The sequence below is a fragment of the Herpailurus yagouaroundi genome, unplaced genomic scaffold (assembly GCF_014898765.1).
Source record: "Herpailurus yagouaroundi ecotype Mexico unplaced genomic scaffold, PumYag 192, whole genome shotgun sequence".
NCBI classification, from domain to species: Eukaryota; Metazoa; Chordata; class Mammalia; order Carnivora; family Felidae; genus Herpailurus; species Herpailurus yagouaroundi.
This window is the reverse complement of record NW_024412423.1, coordinates 26,530,474-26,557,353: the sequence shown is the minus strand read 5'-3', so window position 1 is coordinate 26,557,353 and position 26,880 is coordinate 26,530,474. Positions and strand designations below refer to the sequence as shown.

At 50.6% G+C, this 26,880-nt stretch overlaps 1 protein-coding gene across 1 annotated transcript in view; it reads right to left on the bottom strand.

Moving 5' to 3' along the window:
- Positions 1-2,498: 2,498 nt before the first annotated feature.
- The window catches only part of PURA (purine rich element binding protein A), a 46,353-nt gene continuing 21,971 nt past the window's right edge, over positions 2,499-26,880 (bottom strand). The window contains exon 2 of the transcript XR_005781370.1: positions 2,499-2,689. The gene's annotated coding sequence lies outside the window, so the exon portion shown is untranslated. The remainder of the gene's footprint in view (positions 2,690-26,880) is intronic.

The window sequence follows — 26,880 nt, the reverse complement described above, 5'->3', positions numbered from 1 at the left end:
CAGCTCCAGGAAGTGACAACTGGCTGCTCCAACAAAAGCGGAGGTAAAGGAATTTCCCTTTCTCTGGAGACTTGTAAATCAAAACCAAACTTCCTTCTCCACAGACTAGCTCCTTTTAAAAAGAAGGAAGAACTTATAAATTCCCGTTGCAAGCATAAAATGCTAAATAAACATGACACTTTGTTTTCCAACATAATAATAACTACCATTTCGTTTTCTCAGTGCCAGGTCCCTTTATGGGTGCCGCGTTATTCTCACAGCAGCTCAATGTGGTGGCTGTTGTTAGGAGCCCACTGCACAGGTGAGATAGCTGAGGCTCAGAGAGGCCAAGGGACTTTCCCTTGGCCACAACCTGGGGTGCTCGGCCAGCTGACCCTGCACTTACTGCTCTACCGTGTGGCCTGTCACAGAGTGCCCTCCCTCTTGAGCCACTAGCCCTACTCCCAGGGGACTGCTTTTATGTGGAGTCACTGTGGGTTCAGCAGCACCTTGTGGGCCATGGAAGTCTCTTCCTCTGGCACAGAATGGGATATTCCCCCTGCAGTGGGGTGAGGGGTTGCATCTAGGTCAAACATGGAAGGCAAGGGGAAGAGTGAGGGTGAGGGAAGGGAAGGGCAGGGAAGAACATGCAGAAAACACCAGATGCTCTTTCTGGCTTAAAAACACACACACACATACACACACAGGCATTAGGGAACACAGATTTTTATCACAGTTTGTTAGAAGGGAGAAGCAGGAGGGGGAGGAGCAGGCTGTAGAGCGAGAAAAGGTTTCTATCTAGACTTCAGATTTGGGTCCGAGGTCTGAGGATACTGACAGGAAAGATGGCAACGATGGTAACAATAATCACTGACCCCGTGCCGGGTGCCGAATTAAACACCTGAGAATGATCTCAGGTAGCTTTTCTATTATTTCCATTCCCATTTTCAGATTAGAAAAGTGAGGCCCAGAGAGTACATACACTAAATGATAGATTTGTCATATGAAGTCAGGAAGGACACACATGAAACAACAGTAGTTACCTGAGGAGGGTGCTGAGTGTGACAGAGGGGGAGAACTTTAGCTTTTTACTGCATTGAGTAAGATTTTTTACAATGGGAATGGTATCCATGGATGTGTACTTAAAAACAAAGGGGGGTGGGGTGGGTGGTTCTACAGACTGTGTCCCAGGATCCCATAATTAATTTGGGGCAGGGTCTTTGAGAGGAGAGCCCTCAATCCTTAACCAACCCGGCAGCACGCCTTTCAACGAGAGCGCGCACGGTTCTGGCTCCCCCACATTCCCCATGGGGCAGAGAGAGGAGGAAAGGACTTCTGAGAGGTGTTGGCTTTCCCTGGGCTTCCTGGGGGGACTGGACCGGTCACGCGTCTCGCCCTTCGGGGAGCCCATTGCTTGCGTTCCAGCCGCGGGGCCCGCCCACTGTCACGGAGTGGACTCCTGGCCAATCAGACCCGGGTGATGCCACGCCGGAGATGAGAGTGGCAGGAAATCAAGGTCAAGGCCCCGGACACAATGGGGCCATTGTCCATCTCCAGTCAGTTGACTCTCAAGCAGCAGTTCCCCATCCACCCTCGCTCCTTCTCCTCTTCCCCGCCCCTTGCCAGGAAGTCACCTAAACCCCCTGCCTCCTTTTCACAGCCGCCGCCCAAGGGAAGCCACAACAATCTGAATCCTACCCTGGACGGAGGAGCTTGGCCGCCCCTGCATGGTCCGTTATGTCCACCAGGTGGCGACAGAGCACCACACTTCCGAGGGCGGGGAGGGGAGGGAGGCCGGGCGGGGGGCCAGCCGCTCACTTACTGATGGGGTGTGGGGGACCCTGCCCTTCCCGCTTTATCAAAAAAGCTAAGTGAGGTCATACTTTCCTTCACCTTTTGTTCTGAGGTCACCAAGGTCTGGAAACTCAAGGGCTCTTCTCTCAACAAATAGCAAAATGGCCGTGGACTGCAGCCCTTTCCTTGATGGAGACGAAAGCTGAGGGAAACGTCTACTACGCAAATCACAGCAGGTGCAAATCACAGCAGGTGAAACTGACCACCGCTGTGGCCTGGATTAATCAATTGGCTGATTGATTGATTATGTTACGGTATAAATGTTATCTCCGAAAGGCCTCCTCCCTGTCTCAGTGATGTCCTCCCATATTGTTCTGCCCCAAAACCAGCTGTAGTTTTCCTTCTTGGCCTGTATCACAGTTTGTAATTGGATACGTATTTTATTCTTTTCCACTAGAATATATGCTCCATGAGAGCAGGGTTTGGGTCTGTTTTGTTCACCAGTGTATCCTTGGCACCTAGTACAGGATCTGGCATACAGCAGGTGTTCAATAAATATGAATGAGTGCCCTATTGAGCCCTGGGTGTGGGACAGGGCTTCACGTTCCAGTCAATTCTGCATGTGTGAACGTACTTCATGTGTGAATGAATGGGTCCAATGAGCGGGTGGGACCTGCCCCTATCAAATCAGAGAGGCATGCCATGGAGGCATTTGGGGGTTAAGACTTCTGGTGCTGGGCTCTGGCTTCACAATCCCACCTCCACCCCTCACATGCTGGGCAACTTTGCAAACACCACTTAACCTTTCCGAGTTTTAGTTTCCTCACCTGTAAAATGAAGATGAAAACGGCCCCTGTCTTCTGAGGTTGTTAGAGGGATTCTGAGAGATAATCATGGAAGGTGCTTGGCACAGGGCCTGGAACACAGTAAGCACTGGGTGAATATTCAGTAATACTGTTATTGCTGCTGTTGCTGTTGTTGGGGAAGCAACCTTCACGGAGGCCAAAGCCCGAGTGCTCAAGGCAGGTGCCAGCCAAGGTGAAGGGTGAGGCTGAGAGGGCCGTTCCACTGGTACCTGTCCCTTGTAAAGTTCTGGTTTGGTTTCTTCTGCGAACTGGCGCAGGAAGTTGAGGCTGATGGGGGCCCGTCCCTATCTCCGATGGCAGGTCTTATCCTCAGATCAGGGTCAGATCTGTTCTACTGCAATCACCACTGGGGACACCCTCTTGCTACATCTCTGCCTCCCTGGGGCACTGTGGGTCCAGGCAGGCTCTGGCTTACTGTGCAGAAGTCAGGTGGGTCCAGGCCCTAGGGGCAGTGATGAGCAAAGTTATTTTGTCTCCGCCCTCAAAAAGCACTCCGTCCTGGAGGGGAGGGGAGATGGTGATTAAAGCAACACTTAGTACTGCAATAAGGGGACAGGACAAGGGCCTGGCCTGAGCCATTCCCTCAGGAAGTGACTGGTGGGTTAGGACCTGAAGGATGGGGATAAGGAGCTATCCAAGAAGACCCCTCCCTTAAAGCAGCCCCTTCTGGGGACCGCTCCAATCACCCAGTGGAACATCAGGCCCACCCTGGGCCAAGCAAGTGGTTGGAAGGAGTAGATTAAAAACAAATGCACCCCAAGTACACAGGCTCCTCCTGAGAGCTCCTGCCCTTCCCTTGTGTCACCTGGAGACACTCCCACACCAGGTGAGGCCCCCAGCCCATCCTGGAGGAAGGAGGAAGAGCCTTTCAGGGAGGTGGGCAGGAAAGGCCTTCCACAGGGTCCGAGAGGCCTCTGAAGTGGGACGCCGGCAGCCTGCTCACCTGGCTCAGCATCCCTGGCTGCTACAGGGGGGTCTGCAGCCTCTCTGCAAAGTGGGCTGGGGCCGAGCCAGTGGTTCTGAGTGTCCCCACACACCAACCAGCCACCAGCACATCGGGGGAGCTGCGAGCTACCAGCTTTGGCAAATTACTCGACCTAAACCTCGGTCTCCTTGTTTATAACATAGGGGCAATAATAATAGCGCCAACCCTCATAAGGTGGTTTTGAGGATTTAGTAAGTAGATGAACTATCCTGGCACATAGTGGGCACTTAATAAACATTAGCATTACTGTGGTCCGGAGAGGTTAAGTAACTTGCTTAGAGTCTCAGGACTCAAACCCACGTTCCTTGGACTCCAAAGCCTGTGTTCCTGGGAGGTGAGGGAGGTGGTTTCAGGTGCCCCAGGCAATGTGGGGTAAGAGCAGGAAGCAGTGGGGAGGCAGGGAGAGAACACCCCCCCCCCAGGGCAGGGGAGGGGGTGATCACCAGAGCCCTGGCATCCCTTCTTGCCAGCCTGAGCCACAAATCTCTGGTCAACTCTGCCCCCAGGAGTCTGTGGTGCCTGCTCCCTCACCCACTTGGACCTATTGGGCTTGCCCCCCTCCCTTCTTTCTTTTTCCGGGCTGAGTGCAGTAATCTCAACTAACAAAAGTGACCATGGCTACTCTGACGTGTGTGTGACGCCGACACTGGCCAGGCTGTGCCCCGTCAGTGTGCCAAGCTGAGCTCAGGCCCCGTCCCACGTGCCAGAGTGCACTGGCTCTGCCACCAACTCCCCTCTCCATGAAATACCCAAGCAGCCATCACTTTTGAGACACGGATCAAGTGTGTTATAAGCACAATGAACAAGTCTAGGACAGATAAGATCTTTGCATTACAAGTGTTTGAAATAGCTACAGGGGTTGGGGGTGTTGAGGATGGAGGAGCTGTAGAACATTCTGGAGCCCATCCTGCTCCTTCTCCAGCTCTGGGAGGGTGGGCCAGGCCCTGAGGCAGAACTGGGCTTAAGATGAGCAGGAGATCAGGGGCGCCTTGATGGCTCAGTCTGTAAAGTGTCAGACTTCTGCTCCTGTCATGGTTCATGAGTTTGGGCCTCGAGTTGGGCTCTGTGCTGACAGCTCAGAGCCTAGAGCCTACTTCAGATTCTGCGTCTCCCTCTCTTTTTGCCCTCTTTCAAAAATAAATAAACATTAAAAAAAAAAAAATGAGCAGAGGTCAGATGGGCTGCAGAGTGCTGAAGGTATTGCCCAGTAATGCCCTGGGGGTGAGCTGGCGTGGTAGGGCAGGAGCAATGTTGGTCCAGCTTCATCCACCCTCTACAGGCTCCGGAGTCAGTCAGACTTGGTTTGAGTCCTGACTCTGTCACTTATAAACCATGAGGCTGTGGGAAGTCACTTAACTCCTCTGAGCCTCAGTTGCCTCATCTGTAAATTGGGGTTAATTAAATGCTCATGTGGTTTGCGAGGATTTAAAAAGACAACGAACGAAGAATGCGCAAGCATAGTGCAGACACCAAACAAGCCCTCAGTACACAATCTTCTCTGCTGTGGCTGCTGGTACTGTCATTGATGACGGCTCCGAGACAAGGCCACACTGAGTTGCAGAGTTTGGCCAGCCTCCAGATGGGGGTCAGCCAGGTCAGCAAAGGGAGGTTCCCTCCCTGCGCAGTCGGCTGATGACACCAGGTCCTTGGGCCTGTTACAGAAAGCTCAGAGGTTCTGGAAAGGGGAGTCACCCACCCCAAGCTCACCCCCAGCATCCCACCCCTACTTACCTGGCCAACCTGTGAGGTGAGATGGGGACCCCTTCTCCTGAGGGAGCCTAATCTCTCTGTCTTCCTTCTCACTGATTCTCTGTATTTAACTTTTGCCAATGCCACAGACCAGTTCCGGGAGCCAGGGAGAGAGAGGGGAGAAGGTGTGAGCTGAGGGAGGGGTGAGGAGATAGAGGAGGTTCTCCAATGTATAAAGAGGGAAGGAAGGGGGCATCTCTGTCTTTTTAATCTCAGGCAGAAATTGGTGACATTAGGACAGGGCTGGAGTACTTAAGATACCTGTCCCTATACCCTGCCACCCTCCTAGGAAAAGCGTTGCCCTCAAAAGCATGACACTGTTGGGGTGCCTGGCTGGCCCCGTCAGTAGAGCATGTGACTCTTGATCTCAGGGTTGTGAGTTCAAGCCCCATGTTGAGTGTAGAGATTACCTAAAAAAAATAAAATCTTCTTCTTTTTTTTAAAGCATGATGCTGTTAATTAAAGAATGGAAGCTTTCACAATGAAATAAAAATTATTAACTGAAAACAGAGACTGCAGTCCAGTTGGCCAAACAACACCCCATTTCCAGGGCTGGGGGCTGTTGCTTCCATATCCTAGTGTCTGTCCTCCCTTCCAGTCTCCCCTGAGAGGAGGCCAGGGCTGGGCTGGTGGAGGGCAGCAGTGCTAGCTTGCGCTCAGGTTGAGGCTGAAATCTTGCCTTTGGGCCCTTTCTAGAAATATCAGCCCGAGCAGGGGCCTCCTGAGAACCTGATCGCTCCAAAGTCCTCTTCCTCAGGCAGGATTTTCCAGCTCCTCCTACATACAGGTGGGGCCTCTGACTCCATTTCCACCCCACTCCCCTCCATCCCTACCCAGTTGCCCCAGAATCTGTAGAGGGAAAACTCGGGCCTCCAACCTTCTGAGGGTCTGGAGGAATCTCAGAGGATCTGGGAGCCCCCACTCCAGCCTGGCTGGGCAAGGAGCAGGCAAACTCCCGGGGGGAAATTGGCCTTGGCCTCAGTGCATAGAGCCTCTGGAACTTGCCGATCTGAGCTTTGATTAGGCTGGAATGTTCCCGGTCCGGTTCACAGTGATGTCCACGGGGAGACTGTGGGAGGGTGTCTGGCTGTTCCAGGTTCCTCAGGCTTGGAAACTCACAAGCCCTGCCTTTAGGGTCTGTGATTTCTGGCCTGACCACCCACAGCCCTCTCCTCTGGCCTCTTGCCCCACCTCCTCACCCCCATTTCTCAGCTGCCTCAAAAGGACTTAGGCTTCCTGGTCCCTGCTCATAATGCTCCGCTCTGCCTCTACCACTGGTTATCACTTTTGTCTAATTTAATTCCTACTCTTTCTTTAGGATCACCTCCCTCCCCCACCCCCCCAACCCCAGGAAGCTTGCTGACCTCTCCCTCTCCCAGGCTGGGTTGGCTGGCCGTCCACGTCACCTAGCACTCATGCTGCATCTCCAGAGTAGGTGCCTTGTAACGTATCTGTCCCCTCTCACTACTGCCACCTGTCTGAGGACAGGGCTGGTGCCATTGCTGGGCACACACAGGACTTGCGTGGGGGAAGGTGCTCCCCTGGACTCTGTGAGTGGTGATCAATCTCATTCATGGCTTTAGGAGTTCACAGTTTATTGTGGATGTGGGGGGTGGGAGCGGAATGACTCCTGTCTCTTCTCTAAGTCCTGCATTTGGGACCCCCTTTCTCTTTCCTTCAACCCCAGCCTTGTCATAACCTAGTAAGGGCTGTGGAGGTGGTGCAGCAGAGAAGTTAACCACAAGGCCACATGCCAGTTGAAGGACCTTGAGCCGGGTTTCCTCTTCTGTAAAATGGGCAATTATGACACCTTCTTTGTGTCGCTTGAAGGACTGAATGTAATAATCCCCAGAAAGAGCCCCTTCCCTCCCCCTGGCTACTCCAGACAAGGGGTGACTCTCATTCCCATAGGTCTGTGATGTCCTCTGGAGAGGGGAGGGAACCCTCTGGTTGCTGGTTGGGTATCCTATTTCCCCCTTGTCCCCACCCTATCCCCTCTGTAGGGCCACGCCTTCCCACAGTGCAGAAGCCAGGGCAGCTCTGGGACCCATGGCAGTGGTGTCCAGGGGGAGCTCCTGGACACATGGGACCAACAAGTGACTTCTGTGGCAGGTTCTCTGCCCACTTGTGTTTGGCTTAGGGCTTCAAAGGCACCTCTGATCTTATGGGTGAGTCCTCAATCTCATGGCTGCCTGCCTGCCAGGTACCAGGGTTTGGGAAATCACTACCTAGGCCCAAGGTGGAGGGCAGAGTCAGCCTGGGCATCAGGGGAGCTCAGCCACCGGAAACATGGGCAAGCTGCCACCTTCCTGCCATGATATCTGGAGGCCTCACTGCCCACCATCAGGCCACTAGCCCCAAGACCAGAAAAAACAATTTGTGTGGAGGCAGGATGAACTTGACCAAAGGTGGAGGCCAGCATGGCACCCACCCTCTATCCAGTGCTCCTCCCTCCACCAGCTCAGGGCCCTAGGGGATATATGTAGGAGGGATGGATGGTACAAACCCTGGAGACAGACAGGTGTCAGTTTTAATCTTAACTGGCTGTGTGTGACCTTGGGCTAGTGACTTCATTCCTCAGAGTCTCAGTCTCCTAGGTTATAAAATGGGGACAATGACAGCACATCTCTCTTAAAAAGTTGTAAGGACTGAATAATAAAATTCACATAATTCATTGAGCTCAGAGTGCACATATCAAGTGAATCATAAATGGTGTATTACTATTATTATTATTTGTGTTTCCAGGATATTTTAATACTGTCCAGCCTAACAGAGTCAGAATTTCTTGAACATTTATAATGCCTTACAAAGGAGCTCAGTGAACTGAACTGAGAGGAGAAAAGGGCCCACCAGGCTCTAAGGCAGGGTCAGCGCTCCTTCTCTGCCCCTACCCCTTGCCTGGAGGCCCTAGTGGTCGTGCCATTGTCCTTACCATGTTCAAAAGCTCAGGGAGGTCTTGTTCCATCTTCTGCATGTGGGAAACTCAGACAAGTGGGCAGCCCTGCCATTCAAGGGCCAAGAGCCCTGGCCTGGAGGCCATGGGGGACGCCAGCTGCTCAAGAGTGGGGTGCGACGCACGCCTGGCCAGAAAAGTGATAACAATGGTCACACCTTTGCTCAGCGCCATGCTCCTGGCTTTGCAATGAGAATTCTCAATTTTTCTCTCCACAAGGATGACTCATGGACAGTGACACCAGCAGCAGAAGCGGCCCCTTTCCCTGTGCTTGGGGTCTCAAGGGCACCAAAATTCAGCTGCTTTGTAGCAGAGAGGAAGCTGAGAGACCCAGTTCCCTAACGGCCTGAGCCACGGAGTAAAGCAGGTCCATGTAGCTTTCCCCTAGATCCCAGGCTTTGGCCTCACAAACGGGAGCCACCCAGGGGGTTACACCTGCACCCCCCCCACACACACACATCAGGCTCATCCACATCTGTAAAGATGCAGATTCCATCTTTACATTCCACAGTGGCCCCACATCCTGAAGCAAAATGCAGAGGACATGGCTGCCTGAGGATCCAGGCCACCTCATCTACTGTAGGCTGCTGCTGGTTAACCTGTGGCAGTGGCACTGGCACCTGCGTTCAGCTGAGGGACGCTAGCATTCCCAGGCAGGCCACCCTGCAGTGCTCTCCTGATGACACCAAGGAGGCATGAGAGAGAGGCTATCCCCAAGGACGGACATCAGTTGGTGGCCCTGGCCACACTGTTGCTCCTTGAGCTGAGGCCAGAGTCAAGCTCCCACAGTAAGCAGCGCTCCCCCGCCCCCCAGCCTCCAGCCATGGGTGGTATCGGACTCCCTGCTGCCATGCGGAAGGAGCAGAGGGATCCTCAGCCTTCCCTGAGCCAGTCTGAAGGTGGGCGGGCCATGGAGGGGCTGCTTCTTGCCTCTGTGCCACGGTACTGGTGTTCCCAAGGGAGTCCCCCTGGGTGTCTGGGCAATGCGGTCCTTACCTGGAAGCAGGGTGGCCTGTCCCACCCAGCTGCAAGCCAGGATGCCGAGTGGAAGAGGAGCCAAGCCGGGTGGATCCAGGTGTCTGGAATGGCTGTTTTGTTGGATGAGTTCCAGGCCAGGGGCTTTGCTGCCCCTCTCCTGAGGGATGGGGTGTGGGGACTTATCATGGCCAGCCCTTGTATAATAAGGTGGCCAGAGAGCCGGTGGAGTGGCAGGGAGTGTGAATATGAATGTGCCCAACTTCATTGCTCCTCTCCTAGGGGTTCTTTTTTTAAATGCCACAGTCCAGCTTTTCCGATGGAGCTCAGGAGGCGGGGCCATAGTGGCCCCACATCCTGAGGCTCCACCCCTCTATGGCCTGGAAACTTGAGTCAGTGGCCATGTGGGACACTGCAGCCTCCTGGCACCACTCAACAGGCACCAAGGAAGGGTGCCTGGCATCCTCAGAGACAGAGCCATGTGGAGGCCCTGGCAGATTTTTTGGGTGTGGAGGTGAGGGACAGGGTCTAGGAAGGAGCATTCTGGAGGAGCAGGTTTCAGGAGTAAGGTAAGCACCATACCAGATTCCAGTCTGCTCCCTCCTTCTGCCCCTCCCACTCAGACTCTCTCCCTACCCTGTTTACATGCGCTTAAAGGATCCTGTGATTCTCTTTATCATGGCATATAATTCTTTCCCCTAAGTCTGTCTCCCCTATGGACCATGAGTCTATGAGGTGGTACTATGAAGATGGCTGGAGCTAGCTTTTCTTTTTCCCTGTCTCCCTAGTACTGGCCACAGGGCCTGGCACATAGTTGGTGCTTAATACACATTTGGTAAATGAATGAATTAAAGAATAAATTCCTCCATTAGACACCACGAGCTCTCTGAGGGCATGGACCACTTCTTGTGTATTTTTATATCCCTGCCCCGGGCATGGTGCCTGGCACAAAGTAGGTACCCGCTAAATCGTGTGGGATGGAAAATTCACCGGGAGTGAAAATGAGGCAAGAGGAGCCTTTCCAGGTGTGTTAGTGAGACTCATACCTTTTTTTTTTTTATTAAAAAAAATTTTTTTTTTAATATTTGTTTATTTTGGAGAGAGAGAGACAGAGTGTGAGTGGGGGAGGGACAGAGAGAGAGGGAGACACAGAATCCGAAGCAGGCTCCAGGCTCTGAGCTGTCAGCATAGAGCTTGACTTGCAAGCCGTGAGATCATGACCTGAGTGGAAGTCGGTGGCTTAACCGACTGAGCCACCCAGGCTCCCCGAGACTCATATCTTTATCCCTTGTCATCTGTGAGGCAGGGAGGACAAGGCTTTCTCCTCTAGGTAGCTCTCCTGGTTACAAAGGGCTCCCCAGCAGGGCTGAGAAGGGGAGGGTAGTGCTGACTCTAGAAGCACATAGGAGGAGAGCCTTGGGTGGGCTGAACTGGGGGTGATCTTCCAGGCAGGTTGTTGCATTCGGGTAAGTGGGGAAGCCCTAAGGGAGCCACATCTGAATAGCACTCACTTCTGGGAAAGCTCCAAGAAGAGCTTGGGTAGCAGCACAGTAGGTATCTGGGCCAGGACCAGAGGTTGTGGCCATGCAGACTGTTCACCTGATACTACCCCAGAGCGTCCTGAGGTTGGGGACTTGGAGCCAGGGCTCCCACAAGTGCCACTCTTCAGACGTGAGGGTCTCATGGTCATATGAGGCTCTGGACTTCAGGCCATTCCTTGCCTTCACAGAGCCAGGAAGTCTCAGACACACATGGGGAACTGGACAGAGAGGCCACGGGTGGGATCCTGTGCCAGACTTGCGGCAGATGCCCTGCATTGTCAGCAGAGCATGAGCACTGTGTCCTGGGAGGCAAGGCTTCCTCAGGGCCACAGAATCGCTCAGGCTTTCTGATTTCTGAGCCCACCTTCCAAGTCCAGATAAACTGAGGAGGAGGATGTGAGTCTCCTGGGACCCAAATCCTGGATGCTAAACAGATTTTGGAGTTTGCACCTCAACCCCACATCTCAGAGCTTAAAAGCAACTTAGGTCATTTAGTGATCACGCCTCCTAGCTTACAAACCGGTCTTGTTTTGTCTTCGGGGGGGCAGAGGAGTGTGCTCACTTGGGAACCTCTCCCCAGAGGTTTGTCTGAGCATCTATTGGACCATCATGAATTAGAATAAGGACTGACATATGTCCGCCCTGGCAGTCATACTGTGGAAACCTGTGCTAAAAGGTAGGATTTGAAACTAGAGCTTATGAGCAGATTGAGACCTCATTTAACACTTATTCCTTACTTGAGGGTTGCAAAAACCCCCAAACCGAACCAAACCCAACCAAAATGTGGGTGACTATCAGGCAACTAGAGAGAGTGCTGTTTCAAAGACTCCTTTTGAAATGAACCATAAACTTGACTTTCTTTTATTCAATGACAGAAATATTTACCCAGAACGGATGCAGGCTAGTGAGTGGACACAGAAAGGATTACACACACACACACACACACACACACACACACACACACAGGCAACTATCAAGTTGGGCAGGGACATTTTTGATAAAGGCTGACTTGGGTCCCAAAGAATGATGCACTCTTTTTCTATGCAAACTGCTTATCATCCAGGGATGCCTGGCTAGTTCAGTCGGGGGAGAGAGCGACTCTTGATCTCTCAAGATCAAGAGTGAGTTTGAGCCCCATGTTGGGTGTAGAGATTACTTAAAAGTAAAACCTTTAGGGGAAAAAAAGATGAAAGATCCCCAGAAATGCCAAGGCCAGGGGTGGGGGCTCGGGGGGTATCCTTCCTGAGCCGCCCAGGTCTTAGGCTGCAGGCCACAGATTTAAAATACGGTCCTCACCACTAGCTGACCCAGAGCAGAGTCGACGTGTGCAAATGCAAACCCACTTTTTTGGTTTTGTTTTCCTAAAGCCAAACACGGCCGCTTCGGTAGGAGACGGACCGCAGCCGGGGTGGCGTGTATCTCGGAGGCCGGCTGAGGTCCGAGTCGGTAGAGGCCCGCTCCAACAGGTGCAGGCGCAGAGCGTGCGCGCCGGCGGGTCTCAAGCACCCGGCCGACCGGAGCGCCCCCCGCCGCCCCGAGCGCAGCAGAGACCAGCCCGCGCACCGCCCGCGGCCGCTTCGGAGGAGTGGGGAGAAGGCGGGGAACCGAGCTACGTACTCCCTCGCCCCATCCTTAAAAGCCAGCGTCCTCCATTTGCTGCGCCCAGGGTGCGGCCTACTCAGTCACCGGCCCCGCAATCGGGGCAGCCGTGAGAGCAGAGCCAGGGCTGCCAAGAGGCCGGCGGAGGGGCGGGAAAGGAACGCGGGGAGTCGGCCGGGAAAAGCCCCACGCGCGCTGAGCCGGGTGCGCTGGCGGCCCCGCCACCTGTGCGGCGCCCGGCAGCTGCGCCCAGCCCAGCCCTGGGGCACCTGGAGAAACCGGAGCCGGCCTGAGGGCGGGGCTACAGTTTGCGGCCCGGCCGGGCTGCGACAGCAGCGGGAGCAAGAGGCGGTCCTGGCGGGCGCGTCTTCCCCGGCCGGGCCTCTCTGAGCGTAGCGCCCGCGCCCCGGGCGTCCCAAGGGTGGCCGGGCACCTTATTCGCCCCCTGGCGGCGCCGGGGACTCGCGGGGCGGCGCCGCCGCCGCCACCGCCGCGGAATGAGCTGTCCACAGCAGCACTGGGCGCCGCCCGAGGTCCCGTAAGAATCCGTCCCGGGACTGCAAACCAGGAGGCAGGCCGCCCTTGGAGGAATGGAGGAACGATGGAACGCGGCATCTATGAGGTTTGGGACTTCCCCTGGAACCAAGTCCTCCATATCCCGCGTGGGCTTCTCCACTAGCACGATGACGGACACCCAGGGACCTCATCCCCTACTGGTCCTCCCTCCCCTCACCCAATCTCTCTGGAAATAAAAGCCACCCTCCTATTCTCATCCATTCTGGGAAAGGTCCCCATATCTCCCCTCTTTTCTGCAGTGATCTGACAAAGGTAACCTTGGCAGACCTAGCCACACTCTGACCTGCCACACCCAGACCTTAGGGCAGGCGGAGAGCTCTGAGGCAGTGCTAGGAGGTTATCAGAAGATCAGCATTCAACCTGGTCCCGAGTGCCCACTGGGAGCCTAGCACTGCCCTTAGGTTTTGTAGGAGATAAAAGTCCTCTTGCCCTCTAGGTACTTCCAATCTCAGAGAACAAACACACTCAGGAGACTATTGGCACAGAAGTGGCCTGGGAGCAGGAGCTCCAGGGGGAGAGCATGGTGAGAGCCGGCTGGAGTATGAACACTGGAGCCATTAAAATTTTCCCAGTGGACAGTTATTTGGAAGGAGAGGGAAGGTGGTAGAGAGGATAGATATTCCTGGTCCAATCTGGAGTGGAGGGCTGGTGGTAGGAGAGTTAGGGTGGTCAATCCTAGAGGCCCTGGTAAAGGCTGGCTTCTGCAGTGGGAAAGACAGAGGGAGAAGGAAGAGCTGGAAACTGGAAACCCCTCTGGGGAGCAGCAGCAGAGTCTTGCTCTGATATGCTGTCTAAGGAAGGAAGCCCCTTGTACGGTTCTGAGGGGCATGTGTGCTGGTAGGAAAGCAACGTGGTTGGGTCATACACTACCAAAAAAAAAAAAAAAAAAAAAAAAAAAAGCTTGGGTTAGATGTAGAGGTTTTTGTCAGGAAGGAGGAAACCCAGGTTATGGAAGAGAGAGAGAACAGATGCTGGCGGCGAGGTCCTAAGGGGAAAAGATTAAAAAGAGTGAAGGGAAGGGGCCAGTGAAGCAGCACTTTGAGAAGCGCCAGGCTGCCTCCTGGGGAAGAGGAAGCCCAAGGGCAGTAGGCTGTGTGAGGGGCCAGCAGGGGGCGCAGGGGCCTCAGAACCTCAAACCTACTAAAGATGCCTATAATTGATAATCTGGCTGTGGTGGTTCTTCCCCCTTTCCCATTCCATTCCATTCTCCTTATCGAATTTATCTTAGGTAATTGGAAAGACCTTTTTATGGCAAACCCAGAATGAAACTTGCAGGCCTGATTCAGCCCTCCTGCCCAAATTTGTCCAAGTCCTATGGCTGCTGGGATCTTGCCTCATTTTTGACTTAGAAAGCCATCTATCTGGGAGCTGGAGACAGACGGACCACTGGGTCCTGTCTCAGCAGCATGACTTCCCACTTGGCCTTGGCTTCCACACTTGATCTTAGCCAAAAGGCCGAGAAGCGATGGCCTTGGCTTCCAAAGAGGCCTATCCATGCCTGGGGCTGGGCTGTTTCATGGTGACCTTTCAACCTGACTCTGGAACAGGCTCTGCTGGGGCCATGAGGGCAAGCCTAGCAGACAGAGACTGAAGAGCCCAGAAACACAGGCACTGGCTATGTTGGCACTTCCCCTAGGAAGACGGGGGTAGACAGCCAGGAGAGTCAGGAGCTGGCTGTCTAGAGCTGGTAACTGCAAAAATGGCTTTGGGGAATGGGACACCCCTGCAGCCCAAGAGTCAGCCGGGCAGGCTGTATATGATCCTCAGACATGGCAGCCTAAGAGGAGGCAGAGGGAGAGGACAAGCACTGTCACCAAATTCTGCCACAGTGAGTGCTTTGTCACAGCACTCCACAGGAGAGGGCCAAAGGAAGCACCATTTGGAAGGGTCAAAAGTCTTCTGAGTAAGAGTGGGGTAGAGTTCTGGTGTGTGCACAAAGGGCTGGAGAAGCGGAAGGGTCCAGGCCTAGCAGGGACCACATAGGCCAGTGCCCCCTTGCCCAGGTGTCTTTCCCTTTGCAGTCCAATCACAGCTAAAAGAGAGCTTCCATTTACTCATGCTCTGCATGAATTCCTTCAGGGTTAGCTACTCTCCACTTTCTCTCTCTTCTAGCAGGGGCTTATTTTCATAGGGAGAAGCATGCCTGATTTCTTCATAAATGATGCTTATCTGACTGCACCTGAGCGTCTGTATCCCATCACATCTGCTGCCATTACCCCCCTCCCTTGGAATATGTCCCATAGGGGGAACATAGTCTCTCAGCCACCTTTCCCTGCCACTCCTTTTTAAAATTTGCAAGCACAGCTATCAATTTCTAAGTCCTTACTATGTGCCCCACACCATGGCACGCATGTTAGTGCATAACCTCATTTGTTCCTCTTAGCTCAAAGATCCCTCATCCCTACTCTTTGGTTCCGGGTCCCAATCCCAGCCAGGTACAAGAGGTTGAAGTCTGTTCCCTAAGCTGATACAGAGGACACAGTCCAGTCTTGGCGTCACTCACTGTGGGGTGGCTCAGTAAATATTAATTAACTCTGAGGACAACTGCACTTTGACTCATCTCTGGCTAATTAAATAAACCTACCATGTAAATCAGCAAAGGGGACAAAGAGATATTAGGCTGTGCTGGAAAGAAATTGGGCTGAGGGACAGTTTGGCCTTAAAGTAGAAATCTACGTTGGCCTACTCTGGCTCTCTTTGCGTTCTTTAAAGCTAGGGCCAGAGTGGTGGGAATGAGGAATGTTAAACCCACTTCTCAGAAAAAGCCTCACCCCCTGGTGTCCTGGAGAGATGGGAGGAGGAAGGCAGAGCTACATGCCCACAGGGTCCTGCATGCCCATGAGGATATGAGCGTTTTCTAGGGAACCAAGACAGAACTGCCCAGCCTTCTCTCTCTTCTCCCATTCCATCTCCATCTCTGAGGCTTCACTTCCCAATGGTCCTGGGTAAGCTGTGGGAGACCCGGGGCCCAGGAAACACATGCCATGAAAGGCCCTTCCAATAGCGCCTGGCAGTTTCCAACTGGTGGGGCTGCCAGGTGCCTCACTGGGCTCTGCTTCCTTTTGCTCCTTCTTAAAGAAAATGAGCCATGGCAATGTCCCAGGTTCTCTGGAGGCCCAGCTCCCACTCTGACTTAACCTCACCAGGCCTGGCCTCTACTCTGTCAAATAGGGAAACAGCAATGTCAACCTCACAAGGGGGAGCTGTGCACAAAGTAAGGGCTCAGTAAGTGGTAACTGATGATGATGATGATGATGACGACGATGATGATGATTGTATATGGTTCATAATAGCCAACTATATCCTCCAATAATGCTGGGCTGTCTTGAGATGTAGTCAGGGTAGCTACTGTATTTGAGCCTTAAGCTTTCACTTTGAAGGTGACTATTCTTTATATGGAAAAAGAACATCATCTCAAAACAATGTCATGAAGTGAACAGGTAAGAATAAAATGAGAAAATGTAGGGGCAGGGGCAAGGGCACAGTGAGTGTGTGAGTTGCTGAGAAAGGATGTAACAGTGTGCCCGCTCCCCTCCCCTTCAAGTCCCTCCCTGCAGCCACCTGGGAGCCCTTGCCCCTTACAACTTGTGTCCCTCCTCCTCCCCTGGGCTCATGTTCCCACCGCTAGCATGGCTCAGAAAGTTAAGACCAACTCTGGGGGCCTGTGGTTCATAGCAAGCAGATCCCCACACTGTCCTGTACTAGGGAGAGCCACACCTGTCACCTTGGTGGGTCACGGGAGTTCTACAGGGTCCCCTAGATCCGCCAAGCAGATGCAAGACAAACATTTACATTCAATGCACTGGAAGAGATCAAATGTGGTTCTCAAAAAGCTCAGACTTGTAAGCTTTGGAGAAGGCCCAGGTTTGGCTCCTTTTAACTCCAAACAAATTCTTGTGGGATGTTGCAATTACTTGTGACAATCCCTCTCTCTCCCTGCCTAGGACTTTGATTTCAGATTTAGACATGTAAAACTGGGTGGCTGGTTGGGCCTTAAGCAACATGGGGGGTAGGGTGGGGAATTGCTAGGGAAAAATCTTTGCAGCATATCGTATTTGAAAGAAAGATCTCAAGGAATCAGACACTGTAGCTCTGTTTGTGTTACCAGAACTTTCTCCAGCCACTGGTGGCAGATTTTCTGTCCCTGAAATTGGTTCACTATGCTGGAGTGGCTCATTCTGTCCTTTGAGACACAAATGTCTAGGAATCACTTTCTGTAATGGACTTAGGTTAGAATAACCTTCCAATCCCTGTAACAAATTCTGCAGTCCTTACCCTGAAATCTTATCCCCCCGCTAAGTAGCAGGTAAAGATTTGTCAAGGCCACAGGTGATATTTTAGTGGTAACTTGTGCTGACCTGACCGCACGGGAGCCTGGAAGCAGGAGGACGTGATGCAGAGAGAGCCAAGTGGACGTAGTAATAGGAGAAGAACATGGCTGGACAAAGTATGTCTGGGTGTCGGGGCCCTGTGGACTTTCCAGGTACCGAGTATGCATGCAGACGCTTTGGGAAAACTGCCTATGTCTTTGTGTTGCTATTGTACATCTCCTGAAAGCACTTCTGGGGGTGAGGCAGGGACCTGGACCCCATGTTAGGCTCCTGTTTTCCTACTTCCTGGCCACCGTGCCTGGCCTGAGAACCCACACAACTTTAGTTCTGGCTCCTTTGGCTTTAATGGTGGCAACAAAGTTGCTGAATACTGCTGTCCCTGGAAGGGTTTTGAGCAGAAGGACCTTCTTGCTTCACCCCTAGCCCTTTGCCAGTCAGCCTGATGTAGCAGCAGCCTGCCTCCTGAAGCTGGTGCACATGACAGAAATCAGGGATCAAAAATGGCTACGAATTCCTAGATGCTCTGTGGAGGCCAGGCTCGTGTACAGAGCCATGAGTTGGTACCTTTTGGCAAATCAGTGGTAATAAACTCTTGCCTTTAGTGTGGGTAGTTGGCATAGACTCACTAATACTACTGCTATTCCCTTAAATACCCTGTGAGCTCTTCTTTCTGTCCATCTTGTCGGGACAAAGCTTAGAAATGATGTGGAATAATATGAAAAGAGAGATCAGAATGAGGGCTTGTGTTTCAGGCCAACCAGATTCCCAGGGAAGTCCGACCAAAGGAAACATCAAGCTGTCCTAGTCTAGATAAGAAACACTGCAATTCCTGAGGGAGCGAGATGAGAAGGGAGATACTGGGAACGGGATGTAAAGGCAGGGAACAAAGGAGATAGGACAATCCCCCTGGAGCTCTTTGGAGTCTTGGAAAGATAAAGCTTGGAATGCCTGCGCAAAAGCAAATGCTCAAGTGCTTCACCCATATCTGAGTGGGAAGAGGGAATGAATAAGCTAGAATCATAGGACATGGCAATAGGAGGATCTGGTGGCATGAGGCATCAGCCAAGGGCTGCTGAGGGGATTGCAGGAGTCAGCAGAAGAGAGAATGTCTCCCCCAGAGGCCTTTCAGAACATAGCTGAGACATTCTGTTTCTGGACGAGAAGACTCAATACTGTAAAGAGATCAACTCTCTCCAGCTTGATTTATATGATAAGATAAAATTCCAATCAAAATCCTAATAGCACTTGTTAAATGAAACTGGGCAAGCTGATTGGAAAGTACATCCAGAAGGATAAAATATGTAAGAATAATAAAACAATTTGGGTGGGAAAAACAGAGGAGGAAAATACATTGTATCAAAACATACTGAAAAACTACAAGTGAAATGGTGTGGTACTCGTCCAAAGAACATGAAAAAGTTCAATGCAGTGGAATAGAAAATCCAGAAACAGTCACATGTACTTATGGGAATTTTAAATATGATGAGTGGTATTTCAAGTCACTGGGGAGAGGATAGCCTATAGAATGATTCTGGACAACATGTGACCCTCTGGAAAAAAAATTCTAGACTCCTAATGCACATCATGTATGAAAACAAATTCCAGATGGATTAAAGAACTAACACAGAAAGATAACTATAAGAGAAATACAAGAAAATATGGGAGAATATGTTTATTATCTAAGGATAGGGAAACCTTATTTAAAGACCATAAATACCAAGGCATAAAGGAGAGGACTGATACATTTGATCAGAATAAAAAGCCTCTGTATAACCCAAGGAACCATTAAGGTTGGCCTGGACTGAGGGGTGGCTTGATCTGACCAGGAGCAGACTGAAAGACCAGATGGCCTTGTCTTTCCCCTCGCAATTCCTTCTCAGAAGTCAGGGTTCAGGAGAAAGCCAATAAACGCCAGAGGATGGCCACTCCCCACTGTCCATCATCCTCAGAGCCCTATAATCAAGAGATAATTCAAATCATAGTTACTAGGAGCCAGTCAAAATGAGTGGGTGAAGGGGAGCAGGGTATAGGAGAGGAGGTGGTAAAGCAAGATAGGAGGCCCTGGGTGAGGAACAGGAACAAGGCTGCCTCTCTGGCAGACGTCACGTTCTCAGTCCTTAGGCTCATCTTTCACAAAGTGGATGTGGCTCAGGCAGCTCCTCCCAAGACCTCATTTCCCCCGCACAGAGACTTTTGGAAGAGCATGCTGAAAAAATGTCACCTTGTGTGGGCTTTAATCACTTCCATGAGATGCCTCAGCTCTGTGGGGATCAGGGCAGTCTTGGGATGATGGCCCTTGCCCAGACCCCCAGTGGCAGCGATGATGGATGTGCCTATGTCCTTGGATGAGCTGGGTGGCCTTGCGTGGTCTGATGGCCCCAAGTCAGAGGCCTGTGTCCTGGAGACTTGACTATTTCATGTTTGGAGAACAAGGCCCTCAAAACAAAGTGAAACTCTTGTCCCATGGAGCCTTCTTCAGACAATTCACTCTATGAGGATCAGGCTCTACTCTTGGAAGAGCCCTGGGAACCACTGTGCTCAGCCACTCTCAGTCTGTACTGCCCACTTGTGAGCTGACTCTGAGCTCAGAGCATGTTTGCCTGATTTAGGTAAGAGGACAGTCAAGTGTTAGGAAACCTCTACTGCATTCTGATGCCACCCAGTAAGCTGGGTTGAGGACATGGACCTGAGGTTTGAGAGGAGGGAGAAAAGTCTCAGCAGGGAGGCAGATGCCATTTTCTAACATGAACAAGAAACTGCAACAAGGAATGATGGGTATTGAGAAGAAGTACGAGACAGAATCAGGACTGCCTAGAATTGGGGCATAGGCTCAATGATGGAATCATATTACAAGAAGCATCAAATAATCAAAGCCCCAAGGAGGCTTTCAGAAATGTTCAGGATTTGTAGGGTGAAGAGTAAGGAGTAAATAAACACAACTGGAAATACAACCAAGGCACCTGACCCCTCAAGAAAAGATGCCACAGGGGTCAGGAGAAGCCACTGGTCTCCAGGAAGTTAAGAAATAGACCATGGACCTTAGATTTAATATCTTCAAAAGGAAAGGAAACAACTCTATATCAATGCACAAATTATGGCTGAGTACCAACTATGTTCCTCCGGACTTTCAAGTGAGGGCAACATAATGAAATTCCCACCTCCCCCACCACTGAGACCACCAAAACACACCTCGAGAAGCACCCAACCCTGCCTCCTACTTCTGAGAGGACACCAGATCAGAACCCCATGTGGCATAAAATATGGCAGTTTAGAGTGCCTTATAATATCGTAACCACACTTCAGGGAAAAGAGGGGTTATTTAGCTATCTCAAAACCCCCAACTTCCTGAATGGATACAGCAGGCTCCAACCACCCAACACAGGTCCAATATGCAGGGTAGCTCTCTTTCCTCAAAGCCTAAGCAGCCCTTCCACACCCTTTTCACTAACAGTCCTGTCAATCAGCCAGGCTGAGGGAAGAAGCTTCTTAGAGACCCCTAGAGGAGGCTTCTATTTCCATTCTCAGATCAGGACCAGTGATTCTGAACCTATTTGGGCTGTGACTTCCCTTGAGAGTTTTGAAGAAAACTATGGATCCTCTTCTTGGAAAAATGTACATTGCACATACAGGTACAATTTTGTATAAAAACTTCAGCTTTACAGACCCCCCAAAACACCAGCTTAAGAATTTCTGCCAAAGGCAAATCACTCCTTTTCTTACGCAAGAGCTGTTTCCCAGGGCTGATTAACTGCTATCTTATATGTCCAACAGGTGAATTAATATTCAGCATTGACCTCTAGTCATCCCACACCCTTGGCAGATGGCAGAGTCTCTGCTGTTACCTGTAGCCAGAAGGAAGCAGAGTCTCTAGACAGAGACCACATTTTGTTTTTTAAAAAAGCACTCTAATCCACCACCACCACAAAACCTCAGACACCCCAGGTCTAGAACAGAGACACTCAATAAAAGACCAAAATAAATCTGGTCCCGTATAAAACGAGGTCTGTGAAGAGAGAGCCACAGAGTGATCCTCCTTGGACTGGCAGGAGAAAGAAAGGTATGAATGAGGGTAGGCCTGTACCTAGGCTGAAACGGGAAGGGGTCAGAACGGGTTCCCCTCCCTTTAGCTGAATGCAGACTAGCTATTTATTCTAGAGGCATCATGCTCTTCGCATGGTTCCTCTACCTAGAATGCAGAGGCTGCTGGAGGCAGTGCTCCTACTGACTGCTCAAGTTCCACATTTTTCTCCCCTTTTCCAATAACAACCACAACAGTACAATGACAATAAGGATAAGGATAAGGATAAGGATAGCACTTCTTGAACGTTACTGTGGCAAGAGCTGTGCTATAAGCTCTTGACATAAATTGTTTCACTTAATCTTCCCAACAATCAAATGAGGTAGGCACTATTATCCCATTTACAGATGAGGAAATTGAGACTAGGAGAGGTTAGGTAGAATTGCTTAAGGCACGGAGCTAGTGAGTGACAGAGCCTAGATTTGCACCTAGGCCTGATTTCACACCTGATACTTTTAACCCCCACGCTAGGCTCCTTCCCCAAAGACCAGGACTCACACAAAAGCCTTGGAAATCCTCCAGAGTGACAGTCTGGTCTCCAAGTCCTTGCTTCCCATTCCCCACCCTCTGCCCACCATGCAGCAGCCTGGTTCTCCAAGGATCCACTTTATGGAGAACTGGCTAGAAACCCTCAAATTCTTTCTCCTATTTCTGTAAGACTTTGCTATGACTGTATAACTCCATAGCCTGGAGCTTAAATTTATTTTAAACTCAGCTGAGCTCAGGAGCCCCATTTCCTCCTCAGGTTTAGAATCAAGAAGGAAGGCTCTCTTCTGCTTCTTCCCTGCAGAGTTTTTAGGGGGAGGGGGTATGACTGTCACCACAACCATGTGAAAGATTGTGGGGGGGGGGGGGAGAGGGCCAAGTAACAGAGAGTAGAAGAGTCAGGATTCAGTGAAATGTCACCAATGATAATTGGTGCTCTATGGAAGCCATAATTCTCTAGATAGCTCCTACCCCTCAGCATTTAGAAACAGGCCACATCACTTCTCAGATGGCTAGTCTCCTCCCTTTCCTCAATTAGTAGATTCCAGGGAGAGTAAGTGCCCAGCTTATCAAGTGAAAAGCCATTCATATGCTTAGTGGCCAAGGGGCCCCCAAATTCATGCTGAATGGCTAGAGCCCCAACTAATGATGCTTTGGGAAGCTTTTGAGGGCAGAGAGGGCATTAAGCTATCTGTTGAGTTCACGGTTACTGTCTTTTCCCCAGAGCCTCATCTAGAGATGAAAGAGCTAGGGAGAGGAGATACTGAGGCCCATACAGAGGTGGGAGGCACAGGATGCTAAGGATGCTAAGTTGGCAATAGGCAGAGAAAATCATCTCCTATTCAGGGCGCCTAAGTCACCTGTGGGCCAGCCGCGAGATAAAACAGAGGGACAATACTTGCATTCAAAGTGGATGAGGAAGTTAGCCCCAGAGGCACAGCTGACTTTCAGAAATGGCCTGGATTTGCTGGAGTCCAGTCATTTAGCTAACATATGTTTACTGAGTGTCTGCCGTATGCCAGCCTCATCTGGACACTGGGGATGCCTCAGTGAGTCCTGCCCTCATGGCATTAGTCCATTGACAGAAGAAGACAATAAAGACAATCTTGGACAATGATAGGCACTAGGAAGACACGTGGAAGAGAGCAGTGAGGGAGAGTGATTGGAGGGGCCATTTCAGTTTGGGTTGTCAGAGGCGGCCTCCTTGAAGCAAGAATGTACAAGCTGAGGCCTATTAGAAGAAGGGACAGCTGTGTGGAGATCTGGAGGGAAGTACATTCCAGGTGGAAGGAAGAGCAAAGCCAAAGACCTTGAGGTGGCAATCGGCTCCACACATTCAAGATGCAAGGAGATGACCCTATGGCTTAAGAGAAGTGAACAAGAGGTAAAAGGAAGGACAGAAAGCTGGACAGTTAGGCAGGGGCCAGCTCATAAGGGCCTCAACATCGTATTTACAAGTGGGCTGCTGTGTGGAGAATGGACTGCAGGGGGAAAGAATGGCAGTAAGGAGACTGGCGAGGAGGCAGTTAGGTGAGAAAATGGGCGACCACATAATTTGTCATCCAAACCAGGGACAACAGGTAGAGCCAGGACTGGCCATTGACAGAAATCTACCTGCAACTAGCAAGCTCCAGCCAGGACTGTATAGAAGTTCAGCAGTTTTTAGCGGTTCTGTTCTGTCACGGAGCTTCCAGCTCTAGAAGAATCACTTTTCTGTTTGGTCCCAGGCTCCTGGGCTGCTGGCCCATGCCTGAACATTTGGGTTTTGCCTGGAGGCCGTGGGTTACAGTTGCAGCACATACATGGAGTACGCTCTTCTCCCCGTGCACCCTGGGCGACAACCAACAGTACACAGATGAAAGAACAAATAGAGATGTGGCCACCCCTTCTGGAGGTGGTGTTGAGAGGGTGGAAGCCAGAGAGGGATGGACAAGCTCTAAGTTGCAGAGCAGAGATTCTTAACTTGGCCTCAGGGGGTCTGTGAAGCAGGTGAAAGGATCACAAGCTTTCATCAGATTCTCAAACCAAAGACTCCCAAAGACGTGAAGAACCTTTGCTTTAGAGAACCGTGGCTCTCACACTTCAACGTGCCATCGAATGACCTGGTAAGTTTGTTACAACAGGGATTGCTGGGCCCCAGAAGAGCAAAGCTAAGGTTCTGATTCAGTTCAGTGTGGAGTTGGGCCCAAGAATTTGCAATTCTAACAATTTCTAAGGGAATACTCATGCTTTTAGGTCCAGGGACCACGCTTTAAGAATCACTACTTTAGAGGATACAAAACACATGAGGGCTTCCAGTTTAAATTATGAACTTCTCTTTTCAGACAAGAGTTCTAACAGATGCCACAGCCATCTAAACCACCCCAAGTCCCCAGGAATTTCATATTTTATTTTTGGAAGAGGCCCCTGGAGAGTGACAGACTCTGGACCTCCTCTTGGAGGTCAGGAAGCATCTGGAAAATAGCATTTTAGAGGATGCAGGAAAGTGCCTTTAGAGACCTAAAAGCCCAAACACTAACTCTGTGCTAGAAACTACAGGACTAGTTGATCCAATAAGTAGGGCAATTACTGGTGAATAGTGAGGTTTTGGGAATCTGGGCTGACCGGGGTCCTTTCCTAGAGACTGCCTCCTGATCCTTTCTGAGCCTATATCTGAAGCCAGATGGGCCGAGATAGGAGGTCTGCCTTAAGGAGGACAGGGTGTCTGCTGGGGGCTATAATCTGGGAAAAAGAAAGAAATCAACAACTCCACTAGACAGAATTCAAGGGCTTCATTCACAGAGCTCTTTGATCAAGCCATTGTGGTGAGGGTGGGAAAAGGCAGGAATAGTATTTAGGGCTGTGCTTAAACAAGAGCAGTGGAGAGAGGCCTAGAAAGGCTACTTGCCAGCTTTCCTCAGCCCTCCTCTGAGTAAGTCATTCCCCCATGAAAGGGGAGGGGGAAATGAAAATGTGGATTCATTCATGAATCAACCTTCAGAACAGGAAGTGTGGCTTTTGAGCTATACAGGGAACATAAGCTTTGCCATTCAGCTAAATACATCCTAAGGTGAGGCAAAGTCAGGGAGAGTCTACAAGTTGGAAGAGGAGGCAGAACCTTATGGGGAAGACAATACACTAGAGTGAGACCAAGGATGTGCTTTGACATTAGCTCGCCAGGACTTGTGACTTGTGACCTGACTATGTGACCCTGGGCATGTTACTTAATCTCTCTGTGCCTTAGTCTCCTCTTCCATAAAATGGGGGTAATGATAGTGCCTATCTCTTGGGTTGTATTAGAATTAAATTTAAAAACCTAGATAAAACACTTAGCTTGGAACCTTTCATATTCTGAGCATTCAGTGTTTAAACAAATAAATAAAAAGTAGTGGATCTGGAAAAATGTAAGATGGTAGCAGTACAGACACACCCTTACTGTCACTGCCAGAGACCAAAAAAGTGGGGTAGGTTAGAGCTGCTGCCAATCTCCCCAGGAGAATGATACAGAAACTCCTGCGAGTTGGGGAAGGTGTAAAGGTGTGAACTTGGTATGCAAGGACAGTCAGGATTCCTAGGATGGTGGGGTTAACTGGGCAATCCCATTGGCTGTAAGTGGGGATATCCTGCTCTTTTAAACACTGCAACATTCACTGACTCTGTTTTGTGACATTTCCTCATTGCCAACCTAAGTGTCAAATGGCCTGATTTGAAGAAATCAAAAGAAATAAAATCAGTGTTGGTAGGGAACTGGAATGACATTACTGAAAACACTCTGGAGATTTGCAATATGAAGGTAGAATCCCCATTTTCAGGGGGAAAAAAAAAGGCTCCTCCTCCTCCAGTCCCAGAAGTGTGGGGGATGGTGCTGCAGTGAAAGAGGTGGTGATGTGTGCTGGCCCTGAGGTTAGCTAGCAGTCAAACACTGAAAAAGAGATCTCTTCTTTCCTCTGATCCTGAATGAGCACAACCTCTTCCAAAACCCTGTACTCTAAATCAGAAAGTCCTGTCTGCTTAGAAAGAAACTGTTTCTGGAACTAGGAACAAGGGAGATTTCTAAAAACCACGCAAAAGAGCCAAAGTAAATGATACACCACATGGTCAAATAAAAGTTAACATCTATTAGAGGTGGAGCAGAGAAGAGATTGACAATTACATCACTTTAGAAAACAAAGTGCTACATAAAAATGACAAATAGTTCTGTTGAACATCCTGGGCACCTTTCTTGAGGGTCTCGAATGGTACTATAAGCTTTGTCCTGTAGTACAGACTATCCCAAGTCTGGGATGTTCCCCCTGTAACCCTGCAGAACTTCACTACTTGCTGTTCAACATGACCAGAGGTCATCTTTAACCATAGTCCCATCTGGAATCTTTAAAAGGGGAAGACCACAGTGAGGAAGGGGCCTGGCTTCTGATTTTTAATCCTCTTATATTTACCACAAATCAAGGCTAGAGTTCCCACCTCAAGCTCCTACATAACTAGAGAGCTCAACTCTTGGACAGGGATCCAGGGGTTTGTCTGATTCCACCCAGAGCCCAGAAGGGAATCTGGTCTCCTGTTCGGTGTGTGACCCCTAAATCAAAGGCCCTGCAGAGCTTAGGGAAAACTTTTCTTTGCTCTGCGCCTCCTATGTCCAAACAGTGACACTCTCAGTTTTAAGTTTTCACACAACAAAGTTTCTGCATTATTTTGTATTGGATTGATGGTTGTCAGATGTAGAAAGGAGGGCCATTTTAGCAAGAAAAAAAAAACAAACAACAAAACAGTAACAACAACAGCAAAACCTTCTTGGGATTCACCCAGGAAAGCCTGGAACTGTAATACTAGGATCTTGAGATATTATTATGGCCACACATCAGTCTTTAGAATGTAACCGCTGTCACATACATTTAAATACCACTGAAAATTTTTCCATGGTGTGAATAAAGTTCCTGCAACTGCTTGTTCCAAGCCTCCTTATATCCAGCCTGAAGGTAAGTGAAAGCATGA